The sequence below is a fragment of the Photinus pyralis genome, unplaced genomic scaffold, assembly GCF_008802855.1.
Source record: "Photinus pyralis isolate 1611_PpyrPB1 unplaced genomic scaffold, Ppyr1.3 Ppyr1.4_LG6, whole genome shotgun sequence".
NCBI lineage: Eukaryota > Metazoa > Arthropoda > Insecta > Coleoptera > Lampyridae > Photinus > Photinus pyralis.
In genome coordinates, this window is record NW_022170663.1 from 20,918,948 (window position 1) to 20,924,947 (window position 6,000).

The window sequence follows — 6,000 nt, forward strand, 5'->3', positions numbered from 1 at the left end:
TATACCTTTTGTTTTGTTTTTATAAAATATGAATAACGAAAAGTGTTTTTGGAAATCATTCAAAGCAGTGACCACTGTTCCTTCAAACAATGGCCACTGTACCTCACACAAATGGTACAGTGGCCAGTTTACCTATAAACCAAAAAAAATTTTTTAATAAAGAACGGGTTTACTTAATTATATTATCTTGTATACACTTTATCAACATTAACATATGAACGTATTTTTTGCACTAAATGAACAGTAAGTCCATCCATATAGAATCTGTACCATAATGCATGAAATGGTGGCCACTGTAGGCGGACCTCCCTCTATTGTTGTTTAAAACTAGGAATGACAGTATTGTATATAATCTAACTCATTTTATTACACAATTTTTTTTTTATTTAAAAAAAGATGCGCAGCTGCTAAGGCTATATGCATCTGTATACAATATTTTAGAAAACTTAAATACCAATATATACATCAACAATTATTATGTACATATACTGAGACTACTATTCACTTCACTGGATGTGATCACATAGTTGTTTCAAATATATTGATTATTACACTTGTAATATTAATTTTGTGCAGACCAAATAATTAATAAGTTTTTGTATAGAGTTCTCTTTGTCTTGAAAAGCTTCTTTCAGGCACATCGTGATAGCAAACGATGTTCTTTGTTGTACGTATTTTTGTCACTTTAATTGAAAACCGAGTTGAAAACATAATAGAGTTGATTCAAATTTGCACTCATTTTTTTCATCCTGTTACATACAGGATTGTATTTTGAAACTACTGTTTGATTAACCGAACTTTTGATTATCCGAATCACTACCGGCCCCAATTAGTTCGGATAATCGACGTCCTACTATACCACACGCTTTTAATACCAGAGAAGGTTGAAGACTACTTAATGCCATTTTGTTGGGACCATAACAAAAAAGCAGAAAGACGGGCACTTATCATTCAATATTAATGTATTAGTCACGCAGACTAATAATTTGACTTATATTATTCATCCAATGAGGTGCATAGGCAGCGTAGTCACGGATGTTATGGGGAATACAGCATTAGTCAATTTTAGAATCGCTTTTTCTCAGAAATACTGAATCTTAGGGGAAAAAGTGTAAGAACAATAGATAATTGCATGATCTACAATTTTTGTCTGACCTATTTCTATCATAAAACTAACCGTTCCTCTAAAAAATCCAAAAAACCTATTTTTGCGAAGTTTTACCTTGAATAAAATTTTTTGCACGCACGGGATCGATGGGGACTTTTCACACTTTCATTATAATGGTATCCCTAACGTTTGTGTAAATTTTCAGCTTATCGGGAATTTATGCAAGGGTGAATGTCTATTTTGACCGGACTAAGGGAAGCTAGCTCGAAATCCACTGCACGAGAGTGATCAGAATTTTAACCGATGGAGTTCTACTTTGGTCTATCCGAGTATGCAAAAATTGATCGTCTGCCCCCTTAGGTCATATGTCTTAAGGCGCCGAGGTGCCAATTTTAAATGGTTGTTTTCTGAGAAAATAAGTTATACACCAAATGAAAACGTTGCTCTTAAAAAAATATTTAAAAAATCGCGAACTCCGTAAAAACAATTCTTAGTCGGTTTTCCACGAACTTTCTACGGATATAACTAGGTAACGCTTGGATGAATGAATCTGATTTTTTTACAAACTAATGATAGGTACTGCCAATGACTTGATGGTGTTTCTTTTATAATTTTTTCTCTAATTATATTATCTTATTATCTTGTTATTATAAGATCAGATAAGTTAGAAAATGTAGCCCATGATTTTTTTACTACGTCACTGGCCTGGTTACTGGTTTATACATGAAAATATCTAAAATGGGCAGTTCAAACCTTTTTCTCTATCTCAGATGGGGACCTAGTTCTAGTAAGATACATCTCAAATTTTAACATTTTGAAATGTTGAAGCTTAGAGATGTTGGGGTTTGTTTAAGACCAATAATGAGCGAATATTGTCATGAGATCCTTTATTATTTGCAACCCTGCTAAGCTCATTGTAACTTCCAAGGTGAGCAGAGTTAGATTCAACCAACTAGATTATAAAATTTGTGATTTAATGTGCAACATTAACCGAAATTTATGTGCGTGTCTCATAGAATTACCAAAAATTCCCAAATTAAGAAAAAATGTTGGGTGGGTATCTAAGTTTTAGATGGCAGTAGATAATTTATCAATTTATTTCAGGTGTTGATATAAATAAGTGTATTACAAGAATGCCTGAGTGATAAGTATCATTAACGGGCAACTCCTTTTTTTCCAAATAAACAATTGCGGAGTGCCATATTTTCTCTAATAACGCACGATCTTATCCGGTCTGTGGAATGCTTGAAATTTAAAACCAAAAATGTATTCTTTTCGAGACTATATCGTGGACGTCAGGGAAATTTAATTAAATATGGAAATCGAATATAGGTGCGATACTATCAACTTTAAACACTTAACACTTTATAAGTTCCATTGATTTACAAATACGCAAGCTTATCGTAAATCAAAGCGTCCGTCATTGCCTCCTTTTTTGCTAATTTAATAAACCCGCCGTAACGGCATTACCGAGGAACTCGATGCCGTAAATGTCGGACTGCGTAACAAATTGGTTCTACTTTTTGCCGCATCGGTGAGGTGACTTAAATTATGTGGTATCGCGAAAATCGGGTCATACGTCGTCGGTATAGCCTTAATTGTTAAAAATTATAAAACCCTCCGCGTATCGATTTCTTGTGTTTAACATTCATTTGCAATTTCCTCCGGGCTGTATAAAAGTAAATCAATTTATGGCTCGTGTGAAAGAAGAGAACCTAATATGCTTGAAATTGACGTTGACGGCACCGGTATTGTTAATTATGGAAAATTATGCGCGAATAAACTGTTATGTGGTTCAAAATGAGACTGTAAAGTACGCTTTTTAGAAAAGCCCGAAGGAAAGAAGAAAAGGGCGCGCTATACACAAATGAGCTTTCATTATCTTGATAATACAAGTACTGTTCCCAACCTGTCGAATAATAAAAATAATTCCGCGAGGCTTATTAAAATTAATGTGCAATATCTCTTTTAACAATTACCATAAGTTAATAGATTTAAAGATAGGCTACCGTACCGAGGAATGTAATCGTTGCCCACACTCCCGAGCGAATTATCAATTTTATCTCACTTTTTGGCCCGAATAAAATACCGTCTAATGCGTATAGCACCGGTTACATCAGGTGTCAATGACCAGTACAATTTAAAAGCCGCGGTTGGTAAATAAATTCGATTCCAAGATCAAAGGTCGCGCATAGTCGGGTCATTTTTCAAACGATTCCAGCTAATAACGCACAATAAAAGAACGTAAGATGCTGCGCGAACCGCTAACTTTGAGGACACAAATATGTGCAACGGTATATTATAATGTTTCTTCAGAAAACGCCAAAAAATTTATTGCTATTGAAGAGTCACGACCTGATACTACTATTTTAACCATCTGCAAGCTTGCTTACCTCGATTAAGTGATGTTATAATTACCCGCGGTAATTTAGCAATTGAGCTGTTAGGTATATGACAATCAGTTGAATTCGAATCGCTATTAGTTTCAATACGAGTAGTGCCTTTCAATTCCATGTATAATTACGGACACTGATTTACGACAAAAATAGTAAGCTATCACTTTTTTTTCCAAAAAGAGAGGTGGTCTGTTCCTTGACACTAAAAGGTTGGTAATTTTACTTAAATGTGTACCCGCCGCCTTCGTATTTAAAAGAAAAGGAATCTGTAGTGGGTAAGTGGGTTAGCCCAAAATTGAAATATAGGCCAATGGGGAGATTGAAACTTTTCTGATGTGCTGACGGTTGAGATTCGTTTTTTAGTTCATAGAAATATTTCGTAGGTCGTACATTTGGTGCAATCTTGTTCTTGTTCCCAAACTTCATTATATTAAATTTATAGGTTAATGGGGATAATCACGGGAATCAAACAACCCTTAAGACGCCTGTTTTGAATGCGTTATTGATCCCGTAGATTGTCTGGTTAATGTTTCTTGTCCACTAGTTTTAGAAGAAACTATAGAAACTATAGAAATAGATATGTGATTGTTGCCAATTTTTTCATTATATCAATAAATAATTATATTATGTTAAATAAATACAAATACAAATACAGTTACTAGAAAATAGAAACCCTAAACTTTTTCATTCTCAGTTACATTTTTGATGATTTTTAGGGCATTTTTGAAAAAAAAATATACGCTATTATATTAGTTATTGGCTGGCTGTCTGTCTGGCTGGCTGTCCAGCTGAGATCTCAGCAATTACAATGGCTAGAGACTTCAAACTTTCACTAAAAGTGTTCTGCTATAGTGTAGATCTGAAGGCTGTACTGTATTATAGTCTGAGTGCTTGCTGACATAAAGTGCTATTTATTAATACCCTCCTATAACTTCTTGTATCGCTTCATTATGGCGAGTCTACCACTTTTTCTATCTATGAAATTTTTCGTACTCGCGGCGTTTCTCCTCCATTTCTTTTCGAAAATACTAAATTTTGTATCGTAAAAAATTTATAGATACTGTGTTTCTAAAAATTTTAGTCGAAAGGGAACATTGTAAAACTCGTGAAAAAACAATTGTCGGACAAAAATGTTGGAGCGTTAGGGGTGTCTACCGAGTGAAACGTGCAAAAATAAATACTCGAAAAAATTTATAGATATCCAGCTGATATTAGCAACATTTCTTGAGAATTATGTCTATAATGATATTTTAACATTTTCCGACAAAATATTTTTACCGATTTTGCAGTCCGACGCACGAAAATTGACAGATTTACGAGGACTAAAAATTTATTGATATCCATGTTTTTTTAAATTTGTTTGTTCATACATGAAGTATACAATATAGTTAATAAGTTGTCCGACAAAAAAATATTGACTTATACGTGAAAAAAAGGAAAACGTTTTTTTTTTGCTGGTTGGAGTTTGTGTGTTTGATCTTTGATGTAAATGTTGATATCTCAGTTCGACAATTTTACTGCAAAGTTTTCTATTTAATTCAATAATTTCGCTGCAAATTTGTTTAATTTCTACTTTTACATGATAAAAAGGCTTCTAAAGGACGCCTAACTTTATACAACCAAATTGACTACCTACAACCTACAACAAATGAAGATCTGCCTGTCATATTAATTAATTTGAATATTATCGTTATAGCATTGACTTCCGTGTTCTAATTTTCGTTCGTGTGCGATTTAATGAACTAAAAAAAAATTTGACATTTCCAATTGGTATAGTGCCGATTACAGTTAAAGGAGCTTAAGAGATTTATTTTCTGTGAAGTCAAAGCAACATTGGAAGAAATTGTTTATTTATTACGATAATATACCTATTTTTAATTATTTATTTCAGATATTTTGTAAAATAAATTAACTTTTGAATTTAGTAATAAATGTCTTTATTTCTAACTAATAATTAATATGACATCCAGATCTTTATTTGTTTCTACAACATTTTAGATGAATTGCTCCATTATTGGAATTATAAGGATGCATTAATAAAACGTTGATTCTTGCTGTAATTCTTATAATTGTTAAATTTTTCTATAGGTTATCGATTTCGGCACTAGGCCATCGTCAGACCTTGCTGAAATTACGTTTGTGAAGTGGTGGACATTTTTGACTCAGTGTTATATGTATTTAATGACGGTAAGCCTCTAACTTTATAATGTCCACCATCAGCTGGATATCTATAAATTTTTTCGAGTAATTATTTTTGCACGTTTCACTCGTTAGACACCCTTAACGCTCCAACATTTTTGTCCGACAATTGTTTTTTCAGGGGTTTTACAAGGTTCTCTTTCGATTAATTTTTTTAGAAAAACAGTATCTATACATTTTTTACAATACCAAATTTAGTATTTTCGAAAAAAAATGGAGGAGAAACGCCGCGAGTACGAAAAATTTCATAGATAGAAAAAGTGGTAGACTCGCCATAATGAAGCGATACAAGAAGTT